The sequence below is a fragment of the Neovison vison genome, chromosome 3, assembly GCF_020171115.1.
Source record: "Neovison vison isolate M4711 chromosome 3, ASM_NN_V1, whole genome shotgun sequence".
Classification (NCBI taxonomy): domain Eukaryota; kingdom Metazoa; phylum Chordata; class Mammalia; order Carnivora; family Mustelidae; genus Neogale; species Neogale vison.
The window spans coordinates 45931746-45955046 of record NC_058093.1 but is presented as its reverse complement, the minus strand read 5'-3'; the positions used below and the strand labels follow the sequence as shown (position 1 = coordinate 45955046).

Genomic DNA, 23301 nt, shown 5'->3' with positions numbered 1-23301 from the left:
AGCAAGAAGAGAACAAGGAAAGATGTCTCAGACCCTGCACACTGAGAAGGAAACACTGAGAACATCCTGATGGGCTCCTTCCTGTCTTTTTACGACTATAAATGTTTTCATTTATAAAGACTGAGCTATGCTGTAATGACGTCCTATAGCCTTCCTTTTCACTTAAAACTCCAATGTGGGTTTCTTTCCATGATATTAACTCTCCTATCTTTGGAAACTTGGAGAGAGATAGAGATTCATACGTCTGTATGGCTACACAAAGGGTTGTATCTTGCAATCATTGTGCTGTGAATCTTTTTAACTAAATCTTTATCAGCATTGATATTTATTCCACTAGGATGAAGTTCTGGAAGTGAAATTGGTGGGTGAAAGAACATGGGAAACTTTCAGGTTTTCTGTGTGTGTCTGCTCAAGGGGCTGCCTGCAAGGTTTGACGCTCACTGTTAGTGTGTAATAGTGTTTATTTCTCTGCATATGCTCTTATCAAATAAACTGTTCTATTTCCTTTATTATTAGGGAACAGAACGTTCAGTCATGTTTACTGGGCATCTCTCCTATTGTGTGTGCTGTTCTTGTCTCTGCTTCCGCGGTGCTCGCTTCGTGTCAGCTTGAAAGCCCTCTCACTGGGAAGGAGATGAAGCCTTTATGCAACGGGATGTAAATACTAGGCTCCAGTCATTCATCTTTCACATTTATTTATGTTTTGGATCCACCGGGAGGTTCCGCCCCTGCCCGCCCTCCGCCCCTGCAAATGGGGCAGCTGCTGCCTCCACTATTTCTTTCTCTTGAGGTAAAAATCTCTCCAAGAAAGGCACAACTCTCCAATTCCATGAGTTCTGACACCTGTTTACTCCAGTGCACTTTCCACCCCCATAAAGACGTATATCACCTCCTGAGCCTGAGAAGTTCTTCTTGCCGGATTTTCCCCACCCACACCACCAGAGAGAACCAGACTTCTGATTCCTAACCCCACAGATCCTTTAGGGTGGTGCCTGAATCTCATATTAATGGAGTCATATAGTAGATGGTCTTTTGTATGGGACTCTTACGGTATTTTTGATGTTCGTTCCTCTGTCTTAGCAGTTCATTCTCTTTTATCATTGGGTAATAGTCCCTTGTATGAATGTGCCACCTTGGAAACTTACCTTTCTTTGCTGATGAGACCTCACATTTTAACTGCAACATATTCAAATTTATTAGTATTTCCCTGTGCAACTGTTGGTGGTATTCCTTCTGTCATCTAATCTGTCCACTAACAGATTTTTCTTAGTACTTTCCTGGCTTTTCCTCTTCAATACTTAAATCTTTATCTGATGCGGTATGAATCCAGCTTCTATACTCTTTTCTTCTGACGATTAGCAGGTGCCCTTACCACACTGCTTTCTCCCTGATTGGAAAAGCCGCCTTTATAGGTTTTAAATCCTCATGGCGATGATGTTCCAAATGCTAGCCAACTGCCGTGATGCACGCATTTTCCAGCCTGGGAAGCTTCCCCCAGGGAGGAGGAGCTGGGACAAACAGACCACGCATGTGCCAGCCGCATCTTAGCTTGGGTTTGCTGCTTTACTTTCTGGGACTTTCCTTTGATCTTGGCCAGTACGTTATTTCCATTATGGAGCCTTGATAATAGGTTCTGTTTTCTGGGACCACTTCCCCCCCCATTACTCTACCTTTTTTTTTTTTTTTTTGGATTGTCCTCAAATGTTTATTCTTCCAAGCTAAAGGTTCCACCATTTGTCAAGTCCCATGATGTTCCACTGGGGTTTAATGTTACATGTAGGTATTTAAAATGTTCTTTGCTAATGTGATTGGAAATTTTCCATCATGTTTTTCTAATGCATATAAAGTGCTAACCACAATGCCTGCCACATAGCAAAACTCGATAAATAGTAGCATTTATAATCATTGATTGAACATACATCTGAAAGCTACTGGATTTTTTTTTTTAATATTTATAATTGGCCACTCTATTGAACTTCCAGATTTTTTCTTTTTTATATGACTCTTTGGGGCTGTTTTTATTTTTGATTGAAAGATTTGTTTCCTTAACACTGGGATTCATTTTCTTTCTGAGACAAAACCCTCTGGAGTTTGGGACTCTCTATAAAACACCTTCATCTGAAGCCCCAAGTGGATGTTGCCTGGAACCCCACCTGTCCCCTTGGGTTCAGTGTTAGAGACCTTCCTCTCTGTGCACACATCTACTGTCCTAATCCTTCTCATTGGCCATCTCCTTCAGGCAGACATGCCCTCAGAGACCAAGAGCAGACCCAGCTGCTCAGGCTCCCATGTTCTTCTCTGGAAAAGGTGAGTGGGGTTCTTGCCTCACTCTTCAGAGGAGCTCTGAGAACAGCAGGTGAGGCTCACCACCACATCACAATACGACTACTTATCCCTTATGCAATTCTACCTTTTTATTAATCTTGCCCCTGATTAGACCCCATAACTCTTCCATGGGACTGTTTCTCCAGGCACATCTCTCTTATTTTGTATTTGTAAAATTAATTTACTAGACATATGCATTTCCCCAGCATTTTCTGATTATTGTATACTCTATAATTCATGAAACTCTGTAACTTAATTTTTATCGTCTGAATCTCACTCCTCCCTAGATTCTGTCTTCCCTTATATGAACATTTGATAAATGTACCTCTTCTGTCATCAGCCAGATCACTAGTAATTTTCTTCAGCTATGTCTTTTGTTTTAAAATTCTGCAATTCACCATTCATTTGCTTCAAAGTTAAGCTATTTAAGAATAGGCATTTCTACTTCGAATGCCCAAGGTTTTCTAATCATTACTTATTTCAATATATTTAAAATATTGTAAAATTGTGCCCTTTCACTTTGAAAATTCAATTTTTACTGACATAGCTACAGTTTTCCCTCTGGGTGTCAATGATCAAGAACAGCATTAAAACGAATTTCTGCTCATTTCCAAAAGGAAAGGCCCTTAAGATGAGCAAATACATCTCCGCCAGCACTCCCCCAGGCCGGCTTTGTCACAGATACCCGATCTGTCGTCTCCAGGATTATCCTAAGACTAATGATCAAACTGACCTGTTTTCTGATTTTAAGTTCGGGGGAGTTGACAGATTCTCCACCCCCCCATCCCTAAGTTCCTTAATACCACAAATAAAAGAACACCAGAAAAGCTAATTTTATCTCCAGAAAAAGCATCTGGGCCATAAAACTTGGAAAGGTTGAGATTTCAGTGGATGAGTGAAGGGTATCAGCCTTGTTAGGTGATGTGATGCTGGAAACGGAGGGCAGCCCCTCCCCTCACCCAGCAGGTGATTTCCGAGGACCTAATCACCGCCCCCAACTTCTCCGTAGATTTTTCTCAGTCACGACAGTGGTCTCAAGCTGGGGGGACGTTCCTTTTGCACGGGACCCGCCCGTGTTTATCTTCCGTGCACTTCAGAATAATGCCAGGGTCCAAGTTCCTGTCGGCAGAGCCTGGCCAGTGAGGACATTTTGGCACGAGGGAAAAAAACAAAAACACCCAAACACCTTGGATTCAGCTAAATGATCTCTCTAGATTCTGCTTTCTAGGAAAGAAGCTGGTTTAGTGACGGGACAACATATTGAACGAAATTCGAGATGCCAAGTTTTTGGCGTCCCCAGTTTGGGTTCTGACACACCTGGACAGGTTTCAAAGTACCCGGCCAGGTACAAAGTTTTAGGGACGCGAACTAAGCGTCCGCACCTTCACCCGAGGAAGCGCGACACCCAGCCGCCTCCGAGAGCGAGCGGCTCGGGCCGCCGCTGCGCCGCCCGCACGCACGTGCGCACGCCAGGCCAGCGGCCTCCCCCCCACCCCCGCACACCTGTCGCAGGTCCTCCCTCCCTCCGGGCGACACCCGTGACGCGAGAGCAGCAAGCGTGCCGCGGCCGCTGCTAAGACAGAAGCAGGTCGGGGGTCGGGGCCGGGGCCCCTGCGCGCCCGCGGACCGACAGCCCGCGGGGCGTCCAAGGCCCGGCGGGACTCGAACGGCCACTCCACATGGCCCAAAGCACCCCAAGCGCCGACGGGTCGACGGTGACTAGCGCTCGCCCCAAGACTCGCCGGCGGCGCAGGCGCGGTGGGCCCACCCCCCTCCCCCGGACAGGCCCGCCAGCCCGTGCCCCCTGCCTCGGAGGCCGCGTTCCCGCCGCGGGGCAGGGCGGGGCCCGCCGCGCCTGCGCACTCGTCCTCTGAGCCGCCCCTGCGTCCCCGGGAGCACGCCGCACCACGTGACCGCTGCCAGTAGCCAAGATGGAGGCTGCGGCAAGGCCCCAGCGGCCCCCTGCCTCAGCCTGAGCACAAGTGTGCGCCCGCTAGGCGATCAGGCACGCGATCCTGACCACCAGAACGGCGCACAACAGTTCTCCGGGACTGCTAAGTGGAGCTCGCCAGGGCGAGGGCCCACGTTTACAATCACAACCCGCTCGACTCCCTGCGCTTTCTCAACCGCTAAGCGCCCAGCGGCTGGCGCCTGGAGCGTCCTTTGATAACCCCGCCCCCTAGGATTGGCATCTCGGGCAGCCAATGGGGACCAGGACCTGTGCTGGGAGGCGGGCAGAGGTGGAGCATCCCTGACTTTTGTAGGGCGTCTGGCCTGGCGGTTGGTGGCCGTGGGACGAGGGGCGGGAGCACACGGGGCGGTACTCGGGGACCCAGTGGGCCAATGGAAGGACGGCCGGGCGGCCGGGGAGGGCGGCCCGAGGGCGGGGCCGAGCCGTAATTGACGAGCTCTTCGTTAGAAATCGGACAGGGGGGAGGGGCCCGAGAGGGGAGGTGATGCAAGGCTGGTGCAGCCAATGGCTACCGAGCCGCCGCCTGGGGGGCGGGGCCGAGGCGGCTGACGGGCGTCAGGCGTGGCCTATCAGCGTCCAGCTCCGTGCTGGAGGGGGGAGCGGCATCATGGTTCAACGTGGGTCAATTTTTTGTGAATGAGGAGGGGAGGTTGTGGGGCCGCCGCCGCGGAGCACCGTCCCCGCCGCCGCCCGCGCCCGAGCCCGCGCGCCCGCCCGCCCGCGCCGCCGCCTCAGCAGCCTGGGCCCGGCGCGCCGCGGCCGCGTCCCCGCTGTCGCCGCCGCCCGAGCTCCCGCCCGCCCGCCGCCGGCGGTGGTGGTGGCGGCGCAGGCTGAGGAGATGCGGCTCGGAGCGCCCGCGCGGGGCTAGAGCGCCCGCCCCGCCGCCGCGGTAAGCGCACCCCGGCCCGGCCCCGGCCCGCGGGCCATTGTCCGCCCCCCGCCCGCCCCCGCCCCCGCCCGCAGGCCGTCGGCCCCACGCCCCCCCATCAACACCCCCCCCCCCACCCGCCGTCGCGGGCCCGGCAGGTGGACGCCCGGGTCCGCGCCCCGGCCCCGGCCCGTGCGCAAGGCCGCGCGTGGCGCCCAGCCCGTGGGTTTCCGGAGCGGGAGCCCGAGCCCGTCCTGCACCCTTCGCTGCAGCCCGGCGGCTGAGGCCGGGCCCGGACGGCCGGCTGGCCTGGGGGGAGGGGGGAGCACGCGCCCGGCGCCCGCCCAGGCCGAGCCCTCGGCAGGTGGGCCGGGGGGCGCCCAGAGCCGGGCGGGCGCCGTTTATGTAACTTTGTCCAGGGCTGTGAGTTTGCAGAAAAACGTCCCTGCCCGGGGCTCGCGGCGCGGGTGCCCCGGTCCGTGACGGGAGGGGTGGGGGTGCTGCCCGCGCCCCCGGCTGGGTGCCCCCAGGCTTTTCACAGGCGGAGATGTGGCCCCGTCCTGCCCAGACAGTGGGAGCCGCGTTTCCCGACATTGCAAAAGCACACCACGGGACTGTAAGCAAATTATCTCGTATTTACATTTAACGTTGGAATATTTGACACTGTTACAGCACGAGACCGCGCGTATCAGTTGGAAAGGCCGGGGGTGGAACCCAGTGTACTCATTTAATGCACATCAAAAATTTGTAATAACTTGCAGCAGCTGATATGAGTGTTTTCTTTATTGCATGTTGTAAATTGACCTGCTGTGACACAATTTTCAAATAAAGCGTTGCAGAAATTAAACTTAAGTTATTTTAAAACTAATGACTTTCTTAACTAAATCTTAATTGCATTACTGTAGAGACCTGCCTAATTGCTTGCTGTGAGCCGCGCTGCCTGCCCTGGGTGAGGGAGGAAGGGGCCTGGGCAGTTACTTTGCTTTCTCTCTTTTCTCTACTCAGGCTTTTCTGTTTATTTCCCACAAACCACCTAAGCATGGAAGGCCTGGGAGTAAACATGTAAACAGCCCTCACCCAGCGCCAGCCCAGCAAGATTCGGGGAATGCTGGTGGGTTTGCACCTTGGCCTGGTTTCACTTTTTCTTTTGTAATACGATCGTGGTTGCCTGGAGTTTTAATTGCCTGTGATAATTCCGCGCATTAGGTTAGGGATGTTTCTACGAAACTGATGTGGTTTCAGAATCGAGCCTGGGAAGGTGGTGGTTGGTGACGATCAGGGAGAGGAAGGAGAGGCATTGAATCAGGAAAACTCAGCTGCTTGTACACGAATATACACTCCAGCAATTACAAAGCAACAAAAGTTATTGCAGAATTTTGCAGTAACTATGGCAACACAATTACTCTATTATAATTGGAAATGCAAAATGCCACCCTGTTAGAAGTTTCATCAGAATGGAGTTTTGGATATCAAAAATAGGCGAGATTTAATTTTTTTTTTCAGGTAGCTCCTGAGAATTCTAAAATCTGTGTTCAATTATCTATTTTTAAGACTGATCAAGCTTTCCCAGATATTCTACTCCCTTGGATCTGTGGCATCTTTCCCCAGAATTCACATTTGTGTGGGAGGCAAGTATTTTCCTGCCTTAAAAACCACACACCCTGACACATTGTAAGACTTCTATAGCTTTCTGGGTTCTGGGCTTTTATTTTAAAGATCAAATACCATCCTAAAGAGAGCGGTAGTCAGAAGAGGAGCGGGATTAATGCAGCAGGCAGATGGAACACTGCCCTCTTTAGGGTTAGTTGCATTCTCCGGCAAGCGGGCAGCAGGAGAGCCTCTGGGGGAGCCTCTGGGGGAGCCCCTGGGGCTGGGGGTGTGGGGGGTGGCGAGCGGATGACTGTGGACTCCGGTCAGCCTGGATGGCCTGGGGAGCAAGGACAGATGTGGCCACAGCAGCCCCGAGCCAGAATGTTCTGTGGTCAGCAGCTTCCAAGCCCTGCAAAATCAAACTGTCCACATGCCATGTTCTCAGAGGCCTTGGGGGCTGTTGCTGTAGCAAGGTCGACAGAGTGGCATGGCACCCTGGCCATGTGCCGTTGGAGTGGCTGATCTTGACTTTCAGCGGTCAGAAACCTGCTTTATAAGGCTGTCTCTCTTGATGTGTACCAGGGGAACTCCAGTTCTGGAAGTTTCCACACATTGTGGGGTTGCTGCAGTTTAATTTCGTTATAACTCTTTCCTTTTAACTACTGCATATTTATGCCCAGTAATCGACTTCCATTTCCCAGCTTCATTGTGAGGTTTCAATGCAGCATGAATGGCTTTGAATTTCTCATCCTTTGATGTTGGGGGTGGCACCAGAGGAAAGGCGACTTTGTGCCGTCTTAATTGCCAGAGCAGAAGAAACATTTCATCACTCCTGTAGAATCCAGCCATACCGTTCTCTATTGAAAACGGCTGGGCTTTCATCGCTCAGAAGCTTCCCTGAGTAATAGATTAATACCTGATGTAGGGAGCCGGGAAGGGGGGCCGGGGGGTGGAACGCAGGGAACGGGAGACAACTGCTGCGCTGGGAGGCCGCGGGCGACAGGCTGTGGCCAGGCTTGCGTTCCTGGACCAGAATCGATGACTGCAGCTGGAGCTAGGGGCCCGGTCCAGCCTGTGTGTGTGTGTGTGTGTGTGTGAGCTTCAGATTTTGCCCTTGCTCTGCAGCCTGTGAAGCTGGGCCCCAGCCCTTGCTCTTCTTGCCAGGGTGTGAGTCCCTGCTCCCTCGGGAGCAGCTCCCCATTGATCCTGGGGTGGGAGGGGCAGGCATCAAGTTTGGGAAGGAGTTTTGTTTTCATCTCAGACAGTCAGCATGTGCTGGGGTGTTAGGGGGTTTGGGGCCACTGATCTTGACCTCAGAGAAAGGTGTAGCATCTTCTGGTTCAAGTCAGTCCATGGCAGAATTGATGCTGCATTTTAACAGATCTTGACAGCATATGTTTACAGACTGTTCCTTTTGGGGAAAAAAGTCCCAAAGTAAGATCTGTGAGTTCTCTTCCGAAGATCAGTTTTCTCTTCTGGGGTCTGTTTAGGGGTGCAGGCTGGGCTGTGGCATCTGCAGCCAGTTGTATGCCTTTTCTGACCTGCCTCCTACCTCATGTGCCAGAGGGAAGGTCCAGGGCCCTACGTGGGTCACCTTCCTGTGATTGTGCATGTAACATCGGGACAGATCACCGTCTGCATCACTCAGTGTGGAAACTGGAACGTCTCCTAGTGAGCAGGTCATACCGCTAGCTAGTGATTTTAACAGACCAGTAGCTAATGTTTTGTGAGCACCTGCTTGGGACCACGTTTTGTTTTAAGTACTTGGCTGTGTGCATCCCATTTCCCTCTCCCAGGGCCTTTTGAAGCAGTTGCCACTGGGCCTGTTTTGCAGAGGAGGAACCAAAGAGAGAAGTGGAAATGGAGCATCTGGTACTCCTGGCTGTATCAAGTCCCAGATGCTGATTCTCCCTCTCTTTCTTCCTGGCCTCTGCAAGCTCAAGTTCAGTGTTGCTGAGGCGTTTCGAAGAGCTTAGCCTCTTTGAGAAGATGTCTGTTGGGGGACGCCTGGGTGGCTCAGTTGGTTAAGCAGCTGCCTTCGGCTCAGGTCATGATCCCAGCGTCCTGGGATCGAGTCCCACATCGGGCTCCTTGCTTGGCAGGGAGCCTGCTTCTCCCTCTGCCTCTGCCTGCCATTCTGTCTACCTGTGCTCGCTCTCTCTCTCTGACAAATAAATAAAATCTTTAAAAAAAAAAAGAAAAAGAGAAGATGTCTGTTGGGAAGATCTTTTGGGTTCAGAGGGGTCTGGGAAGTAATTCAGGTTTTCTCAAGTTGTCTGCTGTCATGTGTGTGGCATTGTAGGACTGGAAGGGATCTTAACAACTGTGTCAGCTGCTGGTCATTGCATCTGTGCTTGGACCTTCTGAGCCTGTCTGAGGGTTGGCAAGGATGGTGGAGGGCAATTTGGGCTCCACGTCCATTTCAACCAAAGCACTTTGGCCTTCCCTATTTTGTCTGCAGGATTGCCTTGGAAGATCTTGTTGGAAGAAAGCATACTAAGGACCAAAAACTTTGAAAAACTACCAATTTAATCTATTCTTACTGTCACACCAAGCCGGAAACCTTAAAGATAAAATACTGACAGATTTAACAGCATAAAAATTAAAGACAGTTCATTTTGGCAGAAGATTCCGTAAATGAGGTTCAGAGACAATGAGAGAAGTCTATAACAAGACGTGCCTATATGAGCCTAATAGATAATATGTAAAGAGCTTTTGCAAGCCAATAAGAAAAGGGTGAACATCCCTATTGTAAGTTGAGTAAAGCCCATAAATAATACAAATCACATGAGCTAATGTAAAAAGTTTAGCTTTATTACTGGATGGTTTCAGGTGAAAGTATTCATTTATGCCCACGGTATCAGCAAAGGTTGTTTGATCAAACACCTGTTGGTTGGGATCACAGTTCCTATCTTCCATAGTTTCTGTGAAATCAAAATAAAGTATTATGTGGCAAGTACTTAGAATGGGGCATGTAATGAGCACAATGTTAAATGTTGGCTGTTACTATTATTTGTTCTCTAGAGAGCAAATCATAATTACTTAATTACTCTCCAGAAAAGTTTTATGTGTCAAAAATTGAAATGGTGGTTTCTCTGATCCCAGTAATTCTGCTCGTTGGGACGATTTATTCTTGGGAAAGAATATGATAGGTACTTAGATACCCAGATATGTACGGGGCATGTTATGAATAATGTATCACCACATTATTTATAAAGGCAATACTTATTAAATACCTTTTGGTATTTTTGTTCTGTGGGATGTGGGTGTGGAGGCTCACAGACCAGAAGCATTTGGTGTGTTGAGAAAATAGGTCTGAGCAGTAGTACCAGGGGGTCTCTTATTATTATTATTTTTTTAACTACTTGGGTCTCTAAAGTGATAATGGTGGTCTTCTGGCGTGTCAGGGAGATGGGATGTGAGGGACTATCTTGACTTTACATAGATGTTGGTACTGGGTACACTTTTGCTCTGAGTGTGTATTACTTTTTTTTTTTTTTTAAGATTTTATTTATTCATTTGACAGACGAAGATCACAAGTAGGCAGAGAGGCAGGCAGAGAGAGGGGGAAGCAGGATCTCCGCTGAGCAGAGAGCCCGACGCGGGGCTCGATCCCAAGACCCTTGGATCACGACCCAAGCCGAAGGCAGAGGCTTTAACCCACTGAGCCACCCAGGCGCCCCTGAGTGTGTATGACTTTTTAATAGTAATGTTTTTTTTTTCTTTAAGCCTGGTATTACCATTGGGGGATAAACACTCTTCAGCTTCGTTATTTATAAAGAAGAGAAACCAAGTCCTTGGGAAGTTGATAAATATGCTTAGCATTAGAAGAATTAGGGGATTTGTTTCCCTGACTCACCTGTAAGCTCTCTTGGCGGGGAGCTGGCCTCTTGGGTGTGGGCAGTCCTGGTCTGGTCCACGCCGTTAGTCATAGCCTAAGTGGTCTTCTTCAGAAGTAGATCTGTCCACTCCGTTCCCTTGCTCGAAACCCTGTCCTGGCTTCCTGTTGTTCTTGGACTCTGGGAGTCCTGTCCGATCCTGGCCTCTGTTGGACCAGCCTCCTGTCCTGTTTGCTGAACCTCAGCCCCCTGCCTGCTTTGCTTTGCAAGCCCCTTGCAACCCAGAGACCTGATACATGCTATTCCCGTTCCTCCCCACCAGCTTTCTCCATCTCTTCCTTCCCTGACCCTCATGGGTACAATTCCTTCAGTCCCCTGACACACACAAGCCCAGCATCCTTTTTACCCCTTCCTCACAGGATCCAGTTGTGGAATACCAGTAGCCCTCTGGGTCATTGTAGTTGAGGGTCCTCTCTCCCTCACTGGGGGCTCCATGGGGTGGAAGCACTCTGGGGCTGACTGGTGGGGTGACTGGGGAAGGGGCATGCCCTTGGCCTGGAGGGGACCTGCTCCTTGGGCCTCACGAACCTGTTTCTGCTGGCACTTTGGAATTGCCCATTTCCTCCCTGCCTCAATCTGGAAACTGCTTGGTCCTGATTTTGGAGATTACATGCTGTTAAGTAGACACTGTCCTTACAAGTGGAGTGGATTCTGGGGGTGCAGAGAAGCGCGTAGGCTTCTTCCGCCAGGCGATCCCTAGGCGCCGGGCTCAGAGGGCTCACCACTGCTTTTACTAATGACATTTCCCCCCTGTTTTCTTTGTGTCTTTCTTATTTAGCCTCATAATTTTCATATGATACCTTCATATGGGTGCGACTATAAACATTTTGTCAACTGCTCTGTTCAAAAATGTGGATGTTTGGCTGTGTTCGTTTACTATTGTTTATGAAGTATCCTATCTGTGAGAGTCAAGTGCTTTTGTTGGACTGAAGTTGGACCTGAAACACTGAATGAGTTTTTAGGGCCTGAAAGCCAGAGCTGACCTTCCACATGGAGGTGTCGCTCAAACAGGGATGGAGCCAAGTGTTCCCCCCGGGAGCAGCTGCTCTGTGTGCTGCTGTTTGCTGGGGTGGGTCTTTTTCAGACTTGGGAAGACAAGGTTTGGTGGCCCTCCACTGGGCCGTCTTTGGTCGGGGAGTCGGGGTGATGCTTGTGGTTGGGAGCAGGTTTCCTTAAAGTTTTGAATGGGCCAGTTATTATTTTGCGAAGCCTTAGCCTCACCCCAGTGCAAGTCCAAGAGTCAGGTCAGAGGGGGTGGCATGAAGCAGAGTGCTCCCTGCGTTGGGAGGACTTGCTAGCAGGTGCAGAGCGCCCCGCCTTTCCCCCCTCTGCCCGACCATATTGACCAGGAAGCTCTGGCCTCTGCCCTGTGAGCAGAGATGTGGGTGGGGACAAGAGGAAGAGGGGATAAGCATACACAGGTGTACCAGGACGTGGGGAGCCAGAGGCTAGGGAACAGCGGCCGTGGAGCCTGCCCCAGTTAGGTTGTGGTGTTTTTTAGCCAGAGCCAGAGTTGCAGGGTCACAGCAGCGAGCTGTGAGGGCTCCCAGGCTGGAGTGTGTGAAGAGGGGTGAGCTGGACACAAACCAGGAGGCTGGCTGGCGGCGCTGGCCTCGCGAAAGACTTCCTCCCTTGCTCATGGGTGCTGTCTGCTTGTAGCTTCATTGACGTTTCTGTCTTCTCTTCGATTCCTGTGAGGTGCCAGGGGCCTGGCTTCTCTTGTCCAACCTGATGGAGGCAGCATGGTCGGGATGTGAGTGTGCCTGCTTCCTCTGTGAGGACCCCTGGGGGGCCCCTGTCCTGAACGTGTTTGGCCTGCAGCACTGGCACAGAGGGCTTGGGCGAGAAGTGAGAGTGGCCCACACTAGGAGGACACGGGAGGCCCTTACCTCATCCAGCCAGTGTTCCTGAGAGCTCTCTTCTGGGTCCAGGACTCCTTAGAGCAGCTGTGAGAGCCCAAGCTCTGTGGGAATGAGCATAGAGAACATTCTGGAAGGGACCTGAGCCTGCCTGTAATCTAGCTGTTGTTTTTATAGGTGGGGAGTCAGAGGCTAAGTCTGAGCTCCACTTGGCCTCTGCAAGGGCTTTCTCTCCAGGTAACTGTGTCCTCAGAGTATCTCGGCGGAAAGCGGGGCCCAAGCAGGGAGGGCAGATCACGGCGGGGAGCTTGGGTCCTTTCACATTGACACCGAGGCTCTCCCTCTTACACCTGCTGTTCCAGCCCCACAGGGCTGAGGGTTGGAGTACTCTGATGAGCCTGAGAGCCTGACCCCCACTTCCTCTTGGGGGCCAGACACCTAGAGGAGGTGAAGTCACCCAGCAGGGTCTGCAACCCAGTGGGGCAAGGCTGGGCCATGAGATGAGTGGCTTCAAGGAGTGTGGCACTCATGGGGGGCAGTAGCCCTCAGCCCCTGTGGACCTTTAGAACAAGCCATGAGGGGTTGTTTGGGAAGAACTGCCCTGGATTAATACCATGTCTGCTCTGGAATTATGTCTGATTTTGTACTGAGAAGGTTGTCCTGGGTGGCTTCAGTCCCCATTCCTTGGAAAGCCTTTCTTTGCCAGCATAGGGGCGCTGTCAACCTTTCCTCCTCAGCTGTCCAGGCTGGAGGGACACATGGAAAGACGCGTCACTTCTTGTCTCCGTCTCCTTGTGAGTTCTTTCTCTGAAGCACATTGTTTTCTTTTCACCTTTGCTGTCCTGTTGGTTTTGCGGTGGCCTCGTGTGTCCCCTCTTGTAGGCATGGACAGCAGTCCCTGCAGCATCCCACCTGTCATGCATTCTCACATGCCCCGGGGAAGCCTGGGTTGCCTGGGTTCCCTGCCCCCAGTGGCCGCGAGCCTCGCTGGGATTGGGCCCCCAGCAGAGGAGCGTCCGATCACCTTTCAGGCTGATGGAGAGAGTTGACTTTTTGGGATGTGGGGTCCACAGACAAAAGTGTAAAGTGTATCCCCAGCTCTGTCCCCAGATACTGGCAGAATGGAGAATGTTCATCTAAACGTTTGCATTTTGAGGAAACTATTATTTTCCGAATTCCTTTTTTTGGGGTGGGGAAGGGCAGAGGAAGAGGGAGACTCTCAAGCAGGCTCCATGGCCAGCATGGACCCGACGAGGGGCTTGATCTCATGATTTTGAGATCTCGACCTGAGCCGAAATCAAGTCAGACCCTCACCAGCTGAGCCACCCAGGCGCCCCCAGAATTCTTTCTGTTAAACAGCAGACGGGGGCTGAGCAACAGACTTGTGGTGGGACTGTACTGTGGGGCCAGCTCCTTGGGTGGACTTGCTGTGGGTGTAGGTGGGGCTCACGACTTGGGGTTGTATTGGTTCTGTTTCCGGGGTGCTGATTGGCCTGGTGTGTATGGGAGGGGTCTACAGGTGAGGACATTTTGGCTTCTGTGGCTCTGGGGTGCTAAGGATAGACACAGGTGTTGAGTCAGACCGCGGTTGAGATCCCAGCTTCACTGGTGTGACCTTGTTACCCAACTGGCGCTGCCTTGTTTCTGCATGTCCAACATACTGCCCGTTAGTAGGGGAGGCCGGTGGGGCTGTTGCAGGGCTTGGCAGCCTGTCCCCAAGGCTTGGCCCTTCTCTTCCACCTCTCCTCGGGCAGGTCTCAGGGAGGCGGTCATGTGCAAGGGCCGTGATGGTGACTTTGGCGTCCCTTATGTAACTTCAGGGCTCCTTGAGGTTTCTGTGCTGGCGCAGGCTGTCTCTGGCTGCACCTGCCGAGGTCACAGCCGGGTGAACACCTCCCTGGAGGACCTCAGTAGCGTCGGGGAGCTGGTGTCTTTGTCTTCGCCAGCAGATATTCTGTCTTGACTGCTCAGCAGCACCTTGCCCACTGCTCACTGAACAGCGGCAGCTCCCAGGGCACTGCTGTGCACGGCAGGGACCCGGAGGCCAGGCTGTGAGCTGCACACAGGGTTTGGGCCTGGCCGTGGCTGTCCCACTGTGCCTGGCCCTGGACCGTGGTACGACTCGTCCCCAGGCCAGAGGTTGAGCCTTGAGCATGCGTGATGGACAGCTCATGCTGGAGTTTTGCTGTCTGTGATGCTCCCTGGCGTTCTGGAAGAGGGAGCTGTCCCGGGACCACGCAGACGCGTGTTGCAAGTGCAGCAACAGGTTTGCTCCCTTGCCACTTGTCTTTGCCCTTCTTGGTCATGCACTAGCATGGAGCCTTAGCTATATGGACCAAACCTTGCTCACCTGCTGCCACCGGGCTGCCGTGCTGTCTGAAGGCCATTCCATGTGCTGGTGGCTCGAGGGAGCCTGTGTGGCCTGAGTGCATGGTTTGGGGTTGAGGGGGCACAGCAGGGGTTGAAGGGGCAGTGCTCCTGGGGAGGCTGGTGAAAAGCTTGGTGACAGGAGGCTAGGTTTCTGGTGCCTGGTGGGCATGGCCTTCCGTGGGTGGCTGTGTGGGTATGAATGCAGGAGAACAACTATGATCTTATTGTAGGACCTGGTGGCTGTGGTGAATGGAAGTGAATGGAGGTGAATGGAGGAGCTAGGAAGCGGAATACCAGATTATGTCCTTCTTGGGATTATAGAGTCTCTCTAAGAAGTCTTGGGAGCAAGAGCAGGAAGGTATTTCTAGGAGCTGTCCATCAGATGGGATCTCTGTGGCGGATTCACAGGGCACCGTGTACTGCAGGGAATTAACTGACTTGCTTTCAGGAAAGGTGGAGAATAGTTCAGGCAGGGCTTGATCCAGCCCCTCCACAACGTCATCAAGATGAGCTTGTTTCCTTCCCTTGTTTGGGAGAGTCAGCTTCTGGCATAAGAGTGTCCTGCCAGCTCTCAAGACTTCATGTACCCTGGTTTATGCCATTAGGAAAGACAGCATATTTGTCCCCGGCAAAGTCTTGGATTTATTCTGCTCAGTATGGTTGAGGTCACTTGTCCACCTCTGTACCATCACTGGCCAAGGGTATGGAATGCAAACTGGCTCAGCCTCTTCCAGAAGCTGCTTGAGGAATCTGCTTCCCTTGTGTGGAAATCACTGTGATTCGAAGGATGGAGAGAGGATGGATGCTGAGGAGGGACCTAGTGCATGTCAGCCTCCACAGAGCCCTCTGCTCTCTGTGGCCCTAGCTGCAGATCCAGAACAGTGTTCCATGGGAACTGCTATGCGTAGTGCTGTACTGAACACAGATTTTATCTCAGAGGTCCTGTAGTGGCCCTCTATGGAGGTCATGGTCGTCGGGGGAGAGGGCTCAGCAGGGTCTAGAAATGAGGCACTCACTGGGACTCACTTCTGTGGCAAAGAATGCTGAGCATGCTGACCTTCCTGGGTGCCTTTCTCCCAGGTGTACCCCGGGCCCTGGAAGGCAGTAGTATGTGGCTAGAGCTGGCCAGCTGGCAAGGTGGATGGGGTGATCTAGAAGCTTCATCAGGGAGATTCCTCCATTCTCTCCCTCTACCAGCTGGCCTGGATGCTGACAGCCCTGGGAGGGGCCCTTGGAGTGGGGGCAGTAGAGTCAGGAGATGGCAGGGGCTGGGTCTCCTGAGGCCTGTGGCTGCTTCCTCCTGACTGATCCCCCAGGGATTCCCTGGATATTTCTCCCAGGCGACCCAGGAGAGCCAAGGCTGTTATCTGAGGAGGCCCTGGAAGGCGTTGGACCCCTGCTAGCTCTCCTGCCCAGCACAGAGGTGGACACTTCTGAGAGTATCCTGAGAAGACAGCGTGGGTCCTGCCCACTAAGCGCACTTGGCCTGGCAGTTCCAAAAGTTCCCACCGCACACGTCTCCCTCTCTGCAGGCAAGGGGTGCATTGTGGAGAATGAGCTTTGAGATCAGGTAGATGGGTTGCAAAATCCCATCTTCACAACCCTGCAGTGTGTCCGTGGTCTGATATCTAGCTTCTCTGTCCCTTAGTCTTCCCAGCTGCAAAGTGGGCATGAGAGTCTCCGCTGGGGAGGATTGTTGTGATCATGGGAGACACAGAGGTAGTGGCCTAGCTTTTCTACCTGCCACTTGGAAACGTTGACTTTCTTTAGGTTCCTGTGACCAGGAACCACCTCTGCCCGGCTGTGTCCTGCGATACTTCTTTTGTGCTGGGCACTGTGGTCTTATTAAACGTTCTCCGCCTTCCTTACTCCAGCGGATGCTTGAGCCGGCTGATCCCTGAGGCAGGTGGTGGAATGGTGGGCAGCTTGGGTTTGAGCCCACGCCTTGTTCCTTAGGTGCTGCTTGGAACGCACAGTACGGCTGTCTGCCCCTGGGAGAGGGGAGTGCAGGGCTCGTTTTGCGAGGCACTGCCAGGTCAGAGAAGCAGAGTGGTGAGGGGCTCTGCATTTTAGGAAGGGGTCCAGGTACGTGTCCTGGTGCAGCTGTGTACAGGCTGCAGCATGGCCACAACAGGCCAGGCCTGTTTTCTTTATGCATGATCAGAGCAAGGTGCCCCTGACCTCACAAAGCTGTGGGGACCAGTGTGATGCCCCTGTGGGCTGGGGGCCTCGGCCCGGTCATCTCCCCAGGCACGGAAGGGTCTTAACCGGAGGCAGAGAACTTCAGCCCTGCACATCCCTCCCGCAAGGAGGTTTTCCTGAGGTGTGGGGGAGGCTCCTGGGTTCTGTGCTGGTGGTGGTGGTGACTGGCCCTGCGGGTTGGGCCGGGCAGGTACACAGCTGGACAGCAAGTGGTGGGACTGCTGCTGGGGAGGCCTCTCGTCTGTCTGGGTCGAAGATGTTCCTACCCCTCAGGAGCCCTGCTTTTGGCTACCCTGGTACCTGTGGGCAGGGTGGCCGCTGCAGCAGGTGACCTCATGGAGGCCACTTGCAGTGCCCCGTCTTCCCTCTCTTTATTTCTCAGTTCATTTCTGGGATGGACAGCTCTGGTGACTGACAGGTATGGCACACATACACATGCATGTATGTATACATGTGCACATGCGCACATACATAAGTGTTCATGTCTATGCACACACAGACCTGTGTACGTGTGTGCATGCACACAGACATGCATGTGCACACATTTACACACAACACACATGTACACACCTAGATACATGGACATGTGTACACATGCACTCAGTCACGTGTACCTGTGTGCACACAGAGACACATGTACATACGCACACACAGGCATGCTGTGTGTACACGCACACATACACATGTGTTTGTGCGCACAGGGACGTACATGTGTGCATGTGCACAGAGACACACGTGTACCTGTGTATGGATGGGCATGAACACACATGGGAGTGCGGGTTAAGTGTGAGAGTCTGGCTCCTCTCTTGTGCTTCCTGCAGACTGAGCCGCTTGCCCTGGTCCACCCATCACTAAATGAGGAATGGCAGTTTTTGGACTGAGGTGCTTTGGCGGCGGTTGGGTGATGAAATTCTCCCTCCACGTCGTGCAATCCTCTCCCACTTCCCCAGCTGTGAGTGCTGTGGCCACCTTCCCTCCTCGGGGCCCCGCCTGCTTGCGTCCTGCCTGGAGGCATTCGGGTTTCCGTCCCATCAGTGGGGCCCTGGTCCAGCTGGGCCAGGACCGCTGAGGCCAGCCTTGCCTGCTGGCTCCCGGGCTGAGCTTCTCTCTTGCCTGGACTCTATGGGTGTTTCTTAAGGAGGTGCAGCTGGCGCCCGTGGAGATGGTGTGCTCATGGCACCGAGGTGCTGGATCCCTCACTTCTGTGGTGTGGGGCTGCTCCGTGTCCGGCTTGGACGTGGTCGGAGTAACCCATGCAGCTCCTGTGGAGGGCTCCTGCCCGACACCCAGCTGGTCCCCCAGCTCCCAAGGCCTCCAGCTGCCCCTGCCGCCATGGGACATGACCTGCTCCCGGGGGCCACGCTCCTTGGTCCCCATCAGCCCGCCAGCCAACGAGACCTTAGGAGTGGCATTGGGCCTGAGCCCCATGTTCCTCTTTGAGCTAGGACCTTGCCTGGCTCTGACGGTGGCCCTCTCACCTATGGTCTCTCTCCTGTCATTACCATGCCCCTGGCTCCCTATTCTCAATGGCATTTGGCTCTCCGTGCCAGTAGCCTTGACCCTCATCCTTGAAGCTTCCTTCCTGGGACCCTGCCTCCAGTCTTCGTCTTTTGCCTGCATCCTGACTACATCAGCCTTCCCTGTCTCCTAGTCATGGCGCACCTGTCCTGGGGACCATGGCTTCCCATTGTCTAGTATAAAACTCGGGTCCCTTGCCTTGCCTCTGGGGGCTGTAGGGCTCCGTCCAGCTTCCCTTCCTCAGATTCTGCCGTCCGTGCCCTTTGCCTGGCTGCGTGGACCAGCTTCCACCCTGTTTCCCGGGCTTTCCCGCTGGGCCATCATGTGTGTCTGCAGTCAGGGGCTTGTGTTGGCTTCCAGGACAGCGATAGGGGACCACCTCTTTTGGATGGCTGGATGGCTCCCTTTCGATTTGCTGGTGGCCGAAGGTGTAGTCATGATGTCCTTGTCGTCCCTGAGCCTGACCATCGTTTCTCCTGGACTCTGTCCTTTTCCTGCCTTGTGATGAGAAACAGATGAGGAGGCCACAGGGGCTCTGAGTCTTGCTGTTGTCACCCTGTCCTCTGGAAGTGCCCGGGGCCAGAAATGGCTAGAGTGAGGCCAGGTGTGTGTGTGTTGCTGCTGCCAACCTTGGCCCCACTGCTGAATTGTGCTGCCCCTGAGTTGCAGGGCTCCTTCCCATGGGCTTAAGGTCGAGACATAAGGAAGCAGATGGTTTGTATGGCCGCCCCTTCCCACAGCCCATCTCTGCCTTCCAGGTCCTTCCTCCTAGGGCTGGGCTCCCTGTGCTGCGCTCACAGCTGGAGCCGTGTTCCTTGGGTTCTTACTCTCCTGCCTGCTGCTTTGAGTGGCCCCCAGCTGCTTGAAGATCCTTTTCTTTGCTTGCCATGGCGTGAATGAGGTTGGGAGGCCTCAGGCTCAAGGAAGCAGAGGCTCAGGCTTTCTCCCGAAGGCCTGGAGTAGAGCTTTTTTTTTTTTCCCAGGGGGCTGGGAGGGGGCTTCCTTCCACAGCAGGAGGGGCCCTTGGGCCTGTGTGAGAGAGTGTGAAGAAGAGCCTCTTCCCACGGGAGGTCCCCCCACCAACGTGCTCTGGGCACCCACATTCCCATCTCTGGTCCCTGGGCCCAGCTGCTCTGTCAGGGTCTGTGTTCCGGGTGGGCACCAGCCATAAGGGGCTGGGAGTGTCTCCTGGCCTTGTCACACTGGGGGAGGGGGTGCTCTGAGTCTCTTCATCTTCCCGCGGCCCTTCTCAGCCAGGGGTCCCGTTCCCAGCTTCTTTCCTCCCCTGCTGGCCTCTGTTCCTCCTTGGGAGAAGGCCATCCTCTGCTCTCTGCAAGCGTGTGTGGCCTGAGCCTCACTTTGCATTCCTGTTCCCCTGGCCTGGCCCTTTTCCTCCATTTCCTGGTGTCCAGGACTGTCCTCTGTGCTGGCTGGTATTGTGGGAGTGCCACAGCCGGCTCGGGGCACTTGGGGGAGGCATGGCAGTGGATAGTGGAACCCTGGTTGGTCCCCGTCCTTGCAATTCTGCTTTACTTGGGACAGAAAGGAATACTTTGTAGTTATAAGGCAAACTTGGAGCATGTTGGATTGGGAGAATGAACTTTTGTTTGTTGCTTCACTGGGGACTATGTCCTTGCTGCTCAGAGGGGCCGGGTCTGGAGTAGCTGTTCTGGCCCCCAACCTCTCTCCCTGTCACTGCCCAGCCCAGCTTCATCAGGCCTGTTCTACAAGCCCGGCTCACTCTCCCAGCAGCCAGTAGTGTTCTCCTCCTTTCGGATCCCAGGCTCAGAGACCTCTGAGTTGGAGTGTGAAGGACGGGGCTATTTAGTGACCGTGCCCTTTTCTGGAAGACGCAGAAGCCAGGAGCAGCACGGGGCCTCCCGGCTGGTGAGGACACTGAGGGCGTGCCATGAGGTGGGCCTAGGGCACGAGGATGAGGGATGGCTACAGGCAGTGGGTGTGTCTTGTGGGCACTGGAAGGCTGGTGTGAAACCAGTGAGCTGGACAGTCACGTATGATGCTACAGTAGGAAAATCAGTGAGCAGAGAACACGGTTGTGTTACATGGCAGAATGGACATTTCAGTTGTGTTTTTAGATAAAATGTAAATTGTCTCAGAAAGCTCCCTCGGGGTAGGGAGTGATGGCTTCTCCTGGCCTGGACCTGCCCAGGGGAACACCGGTTCTCCCCATTGCGGAGGACTTGGGGGGAGTCTGGGAGACCCCCTGCCCATGGCCCTCTTGGCAAAAGCCCCTCTTGGTCCCCTAGAGATGAGAGCCCTGTTGCCAATGCCGGGATGGCCAATGGAGGCCCCTACGGGTTAGCTCTGTGGTTACACGTCAGAAGGGGAAGTATTTCTCTTGTATGGCCTGGGAGTGTGTCTTATTAAAGCATTTGCAAGATCATCAATGTTAAGGGAACTAAACTGGGAGAATAGATCAGCGACACACATAAGCAGTTACTATAATTGGGGAAAGTACTATTGATTTAATGTGCATATGTGGCAGAAGCATGTTTGATGAGTGCCTTGATAAGAAGAGACAGGCTGGGTGTCACAAAGGCAGGCAAATAAAAAAAAAATCCATTAATTCTTCTATTCATTTAAAAAAATGGTATTTCCGGCTCTTACAGTGACAGTTTAATAATGAGGGTGCCTAATTTTAATCTGTTAACGTGGGTGCGTGCCCTGCCTAGCTTGGGAAACCAGCTCCTGTTGGTGTGATTCTGAGCCGTGGTTGATTGCCACGGGGAGCGCAGAGATCCGGGGGACCTCAGGTGAATTCCTAGTCTGTCGCCCCGCAGGACGTGTGAGCTGTGCGTCACCCAGGTTTGCCCAGGGAGCTGCCTGCAGAGCCGAGGGAGCCGGTCTCAGCTGAGAGAGCGTGTGTGTCACAGGGAACTGGGGTGGTGGCTTCGTGACGCCCTTTCCAGGGTGTCTCACCCAGGGCAACTGTCATGTCACTGGTGAGGCTCTCTGAGTGCGGAGTGCTGGCAGGGTTCAAGCGAGTGACACGCATCCGTTCCAAGATGGGCTCATTCCCATAGCGCCGTCCCACGACATAGCTAGTAATTTTGAAACCACCGGGGACAAGTTACAATCGTCATTTACCAGCTCGGGGTGAAGAAATGAAATCAACTTTCATTTACGTTTTCTGCATGAGAATCAAATGTACCTTCTCTCTTTTCTTTTTCCTTTTGCATTTGAAAAATGGGTTTCCATTCCCCAGAAGTTAACGTTTTCCGCATGCAGATGTAGTTAGAGACAACAAAGAGGCATGTTTGTGTGGTCCTGACTGCATAAAAAGAAAGGGGATTGCTGAATTGTAAATTACACTTCTAGAATACGCTGAGACCCAGCCCCGCTGGCCAGCCCACGGTGTGCCTGCTGGTGTGGGGAGAGGGGCAGCGCCCTTACTCTGAGTCCCTAGACTGTGTTGTCCTCAGAGCAGGCATGTGAGTCACATGTCTACTGACAGCTCACTCCCCACCAGCACACTCTACGCGTCCTGGTGCATGTGGGGGTGGCTGGGGGCTCGGTGTCATTGCTCCCACTCAATGTCTTAGCTGACCGGACACATGTGACCTGCAGGTCCTGTGGGCGGGGGCTCTTGTTCCATGGCGAGGGCCCACCATGCCCTGGGAATGTGACTGCCACTTGTCCTTATTTTTCTGATGGATCGCAGGCCTGCGTGGAGAGGGATGCCCTCTTGGCACTTGCTTCTGTGAAACTGGGGACAAAGAAGGGTAATAGGCCATGCAATAAACCGTGTGGGCAGTTCATTGAATTTCTGTGTTTGTATAGCTAGCTCTCAAAAAAAAATCTTTGCTTGTCATGGTGGCAGGAAGCACATGACCTCAGATTTGCTGTCCTAACCACGTTACGTGTCCAGCTCAGTCATGCCAAGTGCATTTGCATTGTTGTATGACCAACCTCCAGAACTTTCTTGTCTTATAAAACCAAATCTCAGGACACAGTAGACATCAGTTCCATGAGTGTTTTTAAAGATGGGTGGCTCTTACTGTCCTGTCATTTGCCAACTGTGAAGTAAAAGATGGGAAGAGACAAATGTTTGTGTATACAGTAATTATGCATATATGCAAATATATAAGACACGTGTACATGTCAGGACTGTGTGTTAGCATATGGTAGATAGGAAGTGCATGTAACCTGCTGTGTACTCCGTGTTAGCATGAGGTATGTGGCGTGTCAACCGTACACATGTGTGTGCGAGTGTGTGCACACAGTGACTTCCAGGGGCCTCTGGGGCATGTCCCCGAGCAGGTGGAGCATGGGCCTTCTGCAGCACGTTCCTTCCCACTCCTGGGCACCACGTTCTCCAGCCTGACCGTGTCATTCCCTTCCCCTAAATGACGTGGCTCACGGGCCGCCTCCCTGACCCCATGTCTCCTGTTTTGTAGCTGGTCTCCCCGCTGTACACCTGCCAGATGGGAGCCTCTGGTCTGAACTCCTTTCCCACCCCAGTTGCCTGGCAACCAGCTGAGTCCCCCGTGCCCCTCAACTGTCAGTGCCTTGGTTCAGGTGCTGAACTTTGCTCACAGCCATGATCCCATCCTCCCTCCTTCCTTAAGACTGATGCCAAGGCGGCACCAGCTTATAGGTCAGAGGCCAGAGGGCCCTGGGGCAGGGCAGCATGTGGCCTCAGGGACTGAGCAGAGGAGGGAGAGTGCTGTGGATGGA

The 23301-nt window shown here is 53.3% G+C and overlaps 1 protein-coding gene across 1 annotated transcript in view; it reads left to right on the top strand.

Moving 5' to 3' along the window:
- Positions 1-5065: 5065 nt before the first annotated feature.
- Positions 5066-23301, top strand: part of HDAC4 (histone deacetylase 4) — a 288242-nt gene continuing 270006 nt past the window's right edge. The window contains exon 1 of the mRNA XM_044241969.1: positions 5066-5186. The gene's annotated coding sequence lies outside the window, so the exon portion shown is untranslated. The remainder of the gene's footprint in view (positions 5187-23301) is intronic.